Source organism: Lissotriton vulgaris, chromosome 5, assembly GCF_964263255.1.
Source record: "Lissotriton vulgaris chromosome 5, aLisVul1.2, whole genome shotgun sequence".
In the NCBI taxonomy this organism is placed as follows: Eukaryota; Metazoa; Chordata; class Amphibia; order Caudata; family Salamandridae; genus Lissotriton; species Lissotriton vulgaris.
The window spans coordinates 981,620,001-981,632,299 of NC_141693.1; positions in this window are offsets into that span (position 1 = coordinate 981,620,001).

Consider the following 12,299-nt stretch of genomic DNA (forward strand, 5'->3'; position numbering starts at 1 on the left):
TATGGCTGGCGGTGTCTGATAGACTCCGCCAGCCATGTTAATGCTTTTCTGGCGCGGTCGGAAGGCGACCGCGGCGGAAAACAGCGGAAAACAGTATATTACTTTTTAAAGTAATTATGAATCTCGCGAGGGTACGTCACACCGTGAGTGTGCGCTGTGCACGCACCGTAAAACCTACGAGTGCTCACCCCCGAAAGTTTTTTTAATTTCAAAAACATCATATCTACGTATTTAATGATAATTTTAAAGGTAGACAATATCTGGTATAACGTTTAAGAACAGTATATTACTTTTTAAAGCAATTACGAATCTCGCGATGGTGCGTATTACGTAAGCAGACCGGAAATGCATTGTAAGCGCTACGTAAGCTCTCCGTAAAACGCTCCGTAAGCGCTCCGTAAGATTACGTCCAGCCATGTAACCTTAAAAAAAGAGATTCTATTGGTTTATAATACTTCCAACTACAATTATAGAAATACCCCTCCCATGTTAATCATTTTTCTTTGACTTTCAGAGAAGAAGCATCTTTTTTCTTCAGCTCCTGGGCTTTAGAGAAAGAATTCCAAATGGCTGCATGTCCAGAGGAATCTGATTCTTCATCTTCATCTAAAGAATTTGTACCAGAAGAGCCAAGGCCTACAAAAAAAAAGGAATCCATTGTGTGGAAATTGTTCACCTTTCCTGAACATTTAAAGAAAGTGAATCCCGCACTAGTGACTTGTAAAATATGTCAGACTGTTTTATCAAGGGGTAATGAGAACAAAAAATACTCATTTGGAACTTTCAGCATGGAACGCCATGTAAAGAACATACACCCCACCAATTGGGCAAGAGCTGTATTGCGAAGGTCAGAGGAGGAGCAGGGCTCTGCTCCCAGCACATCATCGGCACCACCATCAGCTCTTCCATCTGCTATGGTTCCAAATTTACAGCCTGAATTCCGGAATCTCATCATGCGTTGCATACATTGCAACGCACTAATATCTTATGGCCAACAGTCCATTGAAGTAATTGTAGAAAAGAGTAGGAACCACAAATGCCACCATTCATTTTTTTTTCTCACTTATTTGTTTCTGTTGAACAATTGTTTTGTTTGAAAAGTTCCGTTTTTTTACCATTTTTGCACAAAAACAAAATAAAAAAAAACAGTTCTTTTCAGAACTACCTCTACTGGTCAAAAAACGAACTATATTTCTATGTTTGTATGTAAAAGTTTGTCATAGTGAATGTCTAGTGCAAAACTATATGGATGTGGTACAGCATAAATCTATAGGGTGTTTACCTATAGTATACTGTACTACTTTCAAAGCACTGAAATTTAACATATGTATATAAATATGTTACAACTCCATGCTTCAATTTGCACTATTAGTGAAAGAGCGTGAATAGGCACGCTCATGACGAGCTCAGCTCGTCATGAGCTACAGTGCTCTGATGCTCATGACGAAATGAGCTCGTCATGGCCCGTGGAACGCTCGCTCGCTGGGGTAATTCCCCTGCTGTGCTGAGAGTTCCATGGAAACGGGCATGGCTGTGACGAGCTCAGCTCATCATGAGTGCCGGAGCACTGTAGCTCTATGCTTCAATTTGCACTATTAGTGAAAGTGCGTGAATGAATTTATATGTATTAAGGGCAGTTTTATAATCCCTTTGTGTGTCTTTTACACAACCATTGCATCACATTTGTGATGCAACGGTGGTACAAAAGATGCACCATAAAGTATGGTTTTTAAAATCTGATATTCTTGCAAGGTGCATCATATTGTAAAACTATGCACCAAAAGGAGGCTTTCCTGTATACATGGGTAATGTTCTGGTGCAGGAACGCCTCCTAAAAGTGAATAAGTGAAATTTATACTATTTCATTCAGTCACTTTTGCACTTATACTACGTAAAAATCCGGCACCTGTTTGCAACAAAAAGCAAATGGGAGTAAGTGAAAGTGAGCGCAAAAGGGAAGGGGTGTGAGAAACAGACAGCAGGAAGTAAAGTGGGGGAAGGGGAGTGACGGTGAGTAAAGGATTAGTGATAGTTAAGAAATGGATACGAGGGTGAGGGAAGGGTAATAAGGGAGAAGAAAATAAATTAAAAGAGAGGGTAAGTGAATGAGGGAAAGAGGAGGAGTGGTAGAAAGAGAAAGGAAAGAAGATTAAGTGTAAGGGAGAGAGAGAGAGAGGGGGGAGCAAGGGACTGACAAAGAGTGAGGCAGTTATTCTGTCACAATAAGAGAGTGATAAGAAACTATTTTTTGTTTCTCATACTTACCTTATAAATAATGAAAAGTTAGACAGTGATGAGAAAGTATTTTTTTATTTGTTATTATAATATATACAATATATATTTCACAATACAAGAGAGAAGGAACGAAATTAAGAACCAGAAAAGAAAACTAAGAGATATAGTAGGAGTGAAAGAAACAGAAAGGGAAAGAGAATAAGAATGAGGGATAAACAGAGAGAGAGAGAGAGAGAGAAAGAAAGAGAAAGAGAGAGAGAGTGCCAAAGTTTGCCGCCATCTGTGTGTGCCAGGAGGCACTTACATTTACATAAGGGCTCCTGCACAGGAAGAGAGTAAGAGAAAAATGGAGTGAAAGGAGTAAGAGAATAAAGGAATTAGAGTTATCAAAAAATAATGAGGTACCTGGAATAAGAGAAGATGATCGACGGATGGAGTGAGCGAAAGAGTATGAGAGAGAGTGACTGAATGGGAGCAGCAGAAATAGAATCAGAGTGATGCAGAGAGAAGAGAACATTAAGTGGAGGAACAGGACTCAGATTGAATGAAGGGGAGTGACAGTGAGGGAAGAAATATACAGTTGAGGGAAGGGGAGTGATGGAAAAAGAAGCATATTGAGAAAGGAAAAACAAATAAGTGAGAGACACAAGGATTTATGGAAAGAGAGAGAAAAGAAAAGGAAGACTGGTGGAGAGAGAAGGAGACAGTAAAAGAGAGAAACAGAGGAACTGTGACGGACTGTGAGGAACTAAATCAGTTATAGTCACTGACACAGAGGAAAAGACTTACAGATGGATGGAAAAAAGGGGAGTGAACGAAAGGGAGTGATGAAGTGAAACAAGTGAAGTGAGGAAGATCAGTCAAGGATGAAGTGAAAGAAATAGAGTAAGGGAACAGTGAAAACAGACTGATCGATACAGCAAGACAAAGGTAGTGATGGAGGAAGATAAAAAAACAATTCAGGGACAGACAGGAGAATGAGAGAGTTGAACAAAATGAGTGAGGGTGAAGGAAGAGTACTGATGGTGAAAGAAGGAGCGTAAAGGTGAATGAAGGGGAGTAAATACAATAAGGAAAGAAGAGTAAGATGAGGAAAGGTAAAGGAGTAAGAGAGAAACTGAAGAAAGGATAGACAGAAAGAAAAGTAAGAAAATGATGAAAAAGTATTTTTAGATTGTCGTACTTACCTTATAAATGTAATATCTGTGGAAGAGAATAAACAATTGAGTTATAATATATATTTCACAATACAAAATAACTTGTACAATATGTTATATGTTTTATTTTGTTGTTGTCAGAATATATTGAATTTCACTAAAAACAGTGAGTTCAATACTACTCATCATATGACAGCGGGCAAAAAAAAACACAATCAAAAAGATTGTGTTTAAAAAACCCATACAACATTTCAATAAATAATGTAAAAATTAGAAAAAAACATATCCTAAATGTTTTCTTCCAAACAGCAATTTCTTAAATAAATAACAACAATCACAAACTAATAAAACATTTTTACTTCTTTTTTATACTCTCAAAGTAAAGTTATGTATAAACATATATTAACAACATTTACCCAAAATACTCATTTTTGATTGTCATACTTTTTGCACATGGCCAAATAGTATATAGAAAGTCCTTTGTTTGGAAATTACTTAATAGTACTCTTAAACTTCCATTTCCCAACCTTCTGAATCAAAACCTCCAACATCTTTTCTTTTCTATCTGGAGATATAACAATAGTTATATCTCCACCCGATGCTATTTATCATGTACATAGAACCTTGAACAACCAGTAAGTCAATTGAGTATCATTACAATTAGTCCAGCCTTTTTGACATTTTAAATAAGCTGTGTAATGTCCTGATGTTGTAGAAGGACCATCATGGAAAATAATTGCTGCAGTTACAAAAGTTCTTCCTGAAATTGATAATTTAGAAGCCACAAAATTTGTAATTCAAGTTGTCAATTTTGTTCCATCTGGTCTGCATCGGTGCAGCATCAAAATGACATACTGTCCATATCTTCGTAAAAATAATGTTGATAGCATTTTAGAGTTACATTGGGTACAGACCATGTTTTGATTTGCTCCTCTAACTAGATTATTAAAAGACACTGATTTGCAGTCTGGTAATGTCAAATATATAAATCTTTCAGTGTCTATTGTAGTACTACTTGAAAAGAAACAATTGTCACAGTCATGTTCCCATTTATAAGAAAGGCCAAAAAGATTTTCAATATCTATACCTTCATTTTGAAATACAACAAACATATACATTAGAAATTCCTGATAATATTGCTGAATATTCTGTGAAAATTGATTTAGACCAGAACATATGTCTTAACCCCTTCGCTGCGGCGGCTATTCCGCCGCAGCGCTAAGGGGGCGGGGTGGCCGCGCGGCGGTTCCGTGCTTGTGACGGAACCGCTCTGTCACGGCTCGTGGGTGAGCTGTGCTTGTGACGTAACGGTTCCGTCACGAACCCGCCCGCCCATTATTTCATCAGCGCAGGCGTGGAATTCGCGCCGCGCAGGCGCGGCAAGCGGGCCGTGACGGAACCGTTCCGTCACAAGCACAGCTCACCCGATGCTTGTGACGGAACGGTTCCGTCACAAGCATGCAAGGGGTTAAACATTTCGAATATCAGAAACACTTTCTATTTTTGTTTTATCACTGCTACATTTCTCAAACACAGAATTCAACAAACAACAAAATCTTTGATCCCGACTTTCCACAATCTGTTCTTGTAAAGTTTTGAGAAAAAAAACAACATTAACTACTACATTAGCATAGCAGTTGACACCAGAACTGTTTTCAAACTGAAATCCAACAACATCTTCAACAGAATCCTTTTCCTTACTGCTTACAATTACTAGTTCATCTAGTTTTTTCTTTTCGCTACAACCTCACTACAATTTTTCTCATATCTTCTTTTTCGACCTACCACTCGCTTTTCATCTAAAGGATATTGAGGTAAATTTGGAGCATATTCTCTTCTCAACCTATTATATTATTTTACACAATTTAGATCTGCACTAATCTTTCTGTCATCAAAATCAATCAAGTATAATCCAGATAAAGATCTGACTCGAGATAAAGCAACATATGCCATACCCTCCTTGAACATAGAACTTCCAATATTCACCAAAGCACTATCTACACTTAAACCTTGAGATTTATGAATAGTCACTACATATGCCAAACAAACAGGAAACTGTTTTCGGCGGACGTATAAATCTTTCACAAGCAAAAACAGAGCAGAACAATGACTCAATTGTTGTACTTCTTCAATTTCATCAAATTTAATTTTCAAAAATTCAATTTAATCTCTATTTCGGTAATTCACAAAATCAGCAACATGACCCATTGCTCCATTTACTAAACCTCTTTCCACATGTAAATTCCGTCGTAAAATTATACAACAATTTAAACATGCATATAGACTCTTTTCAAAACCAGCAGTTTTAGATATTGTCTTCTCTAAAGAATCCAATTTTGACTTCAACTTTTCTGACAAAATAATAGTAGCTCCTACATACTCTATTCTATCAATAGCTTCCAGTTTTACAATTTCTTGATTTTCTAACTTTAACATTTTGTTGTTGAAGATTGAACATTCTTGCAGAGTTGGCATCAAACATATCACTGATTTATTTTCTGCAATTTTTCTATAAATATTCTCTGGGAGAATTTTTTCCTTTGGAAACAAATTAGAAAGTAATCATGCCTGTAAAGCTTCTTTCCCATGTTCACTTAATTTTCCAATTCTTATATCTTGAAGAATTCTTCTATAATCTTCATCCTTTGCCTGTCGCATATTTTGAAGAAGTTCTGTATATTTGAAATATAACCATATATTAACATTTCCAATACTTCCTAGTCACTTCCTGGTATCTTTATGTGTAAGCATGTTAAACACTGGTTGTCCTTTCACAGGAGTTTGCTGTAGTAGATCTCCAAAAACAATGATGTGTTTGCCTCTAAATAACACATCATACTCTGTTTTAAGAATTTGTTGCATTCTTAAATGCACAAAAGCAATCATTATATTTGATACCATGCTTACCTCATCAATAATGAGAGGTTTCATTTTTTTCAGGACTCTAGAAACTTCACAACAAACATCTCCAGATAGCTTGTGGTATTCTACTTTATTGTCTTGCTCTACTGGCAGCATCAATAAATGATGTAAAGTAATCCCTTTAATGTTATGTGCTGCCAACCCAGTTGGGGCAGTAACAACACAAGAGAGTGATGACTTAGTCCTTTGCTGTAGATAATTTGCAATTCCTTTAATTAGGAAACTTTTTCCAGTTCCATCTTCTCCACTCACATACAGTCGGACAGGTTTAAATGACGTACATTTGCACTCTTTTTTCTCATAATATAAACCGTGCTCAATCTGCTCAGTCACTTCGTCATATATTTGTTTTTGTTCAACATTTAGTTGTTTTTCCAATTCTTCTAAGTTAATTACATCCTCCTGAGCTTGTCCCATTGCTCTTTCCACCTCATCCATGGCAGTGGCTGCTTTTGGATAATTGGTCCTCCTAGTGGATCCTGACTCAACGAAGCAGGACTCTGATTATCTTGAGAACTGTCTCTTGCAATCTCTGCTGCAATTGTAGCTTCTTGCTGTATTTCGTCATTTAACATTTTCAGATAAGTAGCAAAAATAAGACATTCGATAATATCTTTAGTTGCGTTGAATGAATCTTCATAACTGACAAAATCTCCAAGTAGTTCCTCTTCTGTACGCCAGGGCTTAAACAGTTGCAAAAGAGTTAAATAGTAAAATTCCCTTTTGTCAGGAGTTTCGCAACTCAGTTTTCTATGATTGGAGCAATGGAGTTGTCTGTCACATATTGAATATCCATGTTAGCATTCCACATTGACAAAATGACTGGGTTATAAGCATTTATGTATTTGGACTCTTTATTTCTTCTTACGTTGTAGGTATTTTTCGGTGATTTTCTTGTAACAGTATGTCACAAAGATGACATGAAATAGTTTACTCTTCCTTTTGATAATACTGGTCGTGGAAATCCAAAACGACATTTTATGTAGAACTTGTCCTTAGATTTGAACTTTCGACGACAGCATTTTCCACAACGATGGATTTGAAACCGTAAGACTTGATGTCTTAAATTGTTTTCTTCTGTACTTTTCGGAACAGCACATGTAGAATACTGTTCAATAAAACTCATCACCCTGTAATCCGAATCTGTTCCAAATTTGGGAGCATCTTTGATCCATAGCAGCATATGTATGTGAGGAGCACCTCCTGCTTGATACTCCTTTCTCCAAAAGAAATCCAAAACCTCTCCAAGAGGAGGATTTTTTTTGTTTGTGATAAAAGACATCATAGCTTCAAATCTATGCTTGAAATACCTGCATACATTAACTGGATCCAAAGAGCACAGTTCTCCAGGTGTCTTGAATTCTATATTTTCTATGTTTGCATTTGCCTCTCGAAGAAATTCAAGTAAGTCTTCCCAAGCATACTCAGCACAGCTAAGAGTAAGGAACCATGTAGGAGTTCCTAAGTTTATTTTTTTTTTTTTATTTTATTTTTTTATTGGTTCAGTTCAAAACCGATATCTTTTCATATTCATAATACAGTTATGCAATTATACACTTCCAAAAAGAGAGGGGGAAACAATAGAAACTATATAGATTAAAAAAAACAGTACAATAAGTGAATATTACCAAATATAAAACAATATTGATATTAAGCTACAGTGGAGACCTTCATTGGTCTAGATTTATGCAAGCATCATTCCTCAACCCCCATATGATCAATCATCGCCTGCCAAACCTTGATCCCCCTTTGCTTTTTCTTAATTGACTTAGTACAATATAGGTTTACTCCAAGTAGAACACATTGTAAAAGTTTGCTCTCCACATCTCATAAGCTGGAGCTTCCGGTTTCAACCCCATTGAGGCAATGCAAAGGCGAGCCACTGCCATCACCATGAATAGCAAGTGTTAGATCTGGGGGTCTCTAGTTGGCAGAGGTAAGTACCTTAGACCAAGTAGGGACCCTTGCTTCTAGTCAGGGTGAAGGAATACACACAGTAGATAACCTCCGCTCTCCTCTAGGTAGCTTGGCGCGAGGAGGCAGGCTTATCCCCAAGGCAATGTGTATAATATTTGCACTCAACACAACAATAATCCCCAATCCACCACAAACTGAGACCACACAGGTAAGTATATTTTATAAAAATATATATAACTTTTATCTGGTTGCAGCAATGTAAATAAAGCAGTTGCACGATAATCACTTTAGTATAGCAATGATGCACTTAATCTTAATTGGTGTTTCTTAATTTCAGGAAGTTCTTGAAACAAATGTCTCTAGTCTCTTCAGTCGGCAAAAAGATATGCCTATGATTTTGTGATTAAAACGCTCTAAAAATGAGCCAAGAACCATGCCAATGTTTGGTAATGCAAACGCTCTTAAAAATGAGCCAAGAACCATGCCAATGTTTTGTAATACAAACGGGACCCGGCCCCTAGCGTCAGGGACCCTTCGCGCGTCTAGCGCGCCTCACCGCAATGCTGTTGGGAGGGGGGATTCCCTTCCAGGCGTACCTCGCGGCGAGCGCTCACTAGCGCTCCAGCCCGGCCGGTCTCAGGACGCTCTTCCGCCTGCTCTCGGTTCTCCAGGGAGCAGCGGGGAGCAGAGACGGCAGGCCGGGGGCTGGAGCACTCGTTCAGGTCCCTCGGCGAGGTCAGGTCAGTCTTCCCCGGGCCCGGCGGTGATCGCGGTGAATTCTCGGCTCCTCCAGTCGAGCGGGCCAATCCAGACGCGGCAAAACGGGCGAGCCTCCAAAGCACCCGGGAGTCAGCCTATGGCAGTGCGGCTCCCGGGTCAAGCCTGCGATGACGCTCCTCGCCCTAGCCAATCACCACACGGCAACAGTGGTGACGCTGCGCCGCACGGGCCAATCCCGTCGCGGCGTTGGTGAGGGGGCTCGGCTCTCTCATCCAATCGGAGAGCAGCGGGCTCGTTTTCAGTCGCGTTGGTACCAGCAAGGTACAGGGCCCTTCGTCGGGGGTTTACTGACCCCGGGTCGCGGTGGTGAAGCTGCACACAGGTCGCTTTAGTGCGCTCTGCTCGGGGAAAGCCCACAAACCTTCGGTCTGCACATAACACGTGTCGATGAACACGGCGACCTCACAGCACGGCACAGCAGCCGGTTGGGCAGGCAATGCACAGCGCGGCACCCTACAGCCAAACAGAGGGCCGACGGTCAGGCAAACAGCAGGGCTTCACGATCTCTTCAGCCCACAGCAGCTTCAGTGGACACAGCAGATTCTTGTGGTCCTTGGGCAACCTTTATGTTCCTGGGTTGCAGACAGGGAGCCAGCTCTTCTCAGGCCCTTGGAGATTCAAATTGTAGACACAGCACACAGCAAAGTCTTTGTAGTTCAAGCAGGCAGGGTCACAGCACACAGCAAAGTCCCTTTCTTCTCCTCTCCTTCAGTTGGACAGCAGGATAGGTCAGCCCTTAAAGCACACAGCAAGGCAATCTTCCATCAGCTCCTTCAGCAGTCCTTCTTCTGGCAGAGGTTCCTCTTGATTGTAGAATCTGATTTTCTGTAGTCAGGGGTCCTTCTCTTATACCCCAAAAAGGCTTTGAAGTCCTTTGAAGTCTTTTGAAGTCTTTGTGCAAAGGGGGCCCTGAGCCCGGTCCAAACCAGTTCTGGGGGTCTGGGGTGTTTCTGGTTTCCTTCTTCCTCCCTGTCCCAGGGACAGAGGTGACAGACGCCCAGCAGGAGGTGGAGCCAGCTTTGAGGTTAGGCAGGCACAGCCCTTCACTATCAGGTGCTATCTCCTCCCACTTCCCTGGCAGCAGATGCTGCCTTTCATCCACGGGGCTGGCTCAGATAACCCCCTGGGGCTCTGCAGACCCTGTCATCCTCAACCCAGACAGTCAATCCACAAACTGTCCCAGGCACACAGAAAGGTTTAGACAAGAGAACAGCCACTTTCTAAAAGTGCCATTCTCAAACACAGAATTTAAAAACAACCCTTACTAAAAGATGTGTTATTAAATTCTGAGTTCAGGGATATCTTTCACTTATGTCCCATCTTGTTCCTATGGGAAGATAGGCTGGGATCCAATGGGACCAGCCTCCCCCATGTTACTCTATGGAGCAAGATAGCCTTACAGCAGTGAGCACACAAAATGGCTGCTGCTCACTACCAGAGCATGTTACCTGCACTAGTACATGCTCTACCTTATCCATGCACTGCACCCTGCCCAGGGGGGTACCTTGAGCCTTTCATAGGGGTGACTGGTGTGCACAGACAGGGAAGGGTTAGGCCCAGCCAGTGGGGACACTGGCCAGGCGGACATGGCAGTCCACTGACTGCACACAGGCCCTGCGCTGGCAGGCCTGAGACATCATTTTAGGGCTACTCATGTGGGTGGCGCAATCTGCGCTGCAGGCCCACTAGTAGCATCTGTCATCACCAGCCCTGGCACACACAGTGCACTTTACTAGGGACTTCATGGTGACACAAATATGCCAATCAGGTATACCCAATCAATATGACAATTTACAGAGGGAGCACTTACCCTCTGACACTGATCAGCAGTGGCAGAGGGTCCAAAGCATCTAAACCAGCAAAAACGAAATCCAGCACAGCATCAAAAATACATGAGTCAGAGGCAAAAAGATGGGGGGAAAACCACGCCAAGGATGTCAGGTCTAACAGCAAGTATCTATACTTGCGATACGATAAGAACACATCCAAGTCACTAGATAAACCAAAGATAATCATTTCCCTGGAGTTCCTAAGTTTCTTAGCATTCATTTCCATTCCCCATGACGGCGGAACCAATACTCGTTAGTACCACGCTGACAAGCCATGAGATTAATTAGCTGAAATTCCAAACAGTGTCTTTCTGTTGGACTTTGTCCATAAAGTCCCTTACCGAAACATTCTGCAGATGTACTCCACTTTTTAGTATATGGTTCACTGCATAAGAAAGTCCAGACAAGTCACTCTCAAACAGAAGATGAAACAAATATGGAATGCATTGGCGAAACCTTGGATCTTCTGCATATAATCTTGATGTCCGGTATTCAGATGCAGGAATTTGCACAGGTCAGTCATCATATCTTCCACCTACACCTGTTGGAAATAACTGAGGAAAACAACGAGCTTCCAAGCTTTCTTCCCATACACTTATAGGACTTCCTTTTGCTTCTTTCATTTGGAATAACTCAATAGCATTCCCTATTACTTCTTTGGAATACAGAGGATGAACACTGTAATGTTCATAAATTTGTTCACTTCTGGACACATCCACTTTTTCAATTTGCCCAGCTGACAAATCACTGTCCACTTCTACAGTTGTTTACTCTTCTCCTACATATACATTTTTGTAGTACTGATTGTTTTTACCACATACAACGTTGCCTTTTTGACTTTCCTAACATCCACTAATTCTTGCCAGATTTTCTTACTCTTTGTAGGAACGCCATTAACTAGAATACCTAGAGGTTCCTCTTCCACTTTCTCTACACCAATTGTGTCAATATTTTTCTTAAACTCTAGAGGCAAATAAACAACTCTTCCCTTTAATCCTCTCTGTAAATCTGAAGGAGGCAATTTCCCTGTCTTAGGCTCCATGCGAACAATAGCCTGAAATGGATGCACAGATTGAATCAGAATACACTCATAGGTATTTAAATCCATCAATTCAGAAGGAATCTTTACCAACTCCAGATTATTATGTACAGCTCTAGCAGGCATTTTGTTATCATTTCATTTATTATAACAATATTTACAAATACGTTGATCAGAAACCAAATCAAAACAATTCTCTACCAACAAATAAGTTGCAAAATCCTTCCACTCATTATTATTTTCCTTTTCACTTTTTACATATAAATCAACTAACCTAGTCTGATTTTTATAATGAGTTTGTCGACAACACACACAACAAAAATTTGGCTTTTCACTTGAAATGACCTTAAACTTTGTAATTTCTTGGTCAGAATTTTCTGTACTAAAATTCTGTATATTTTCATTCACATTGCCTTCAAT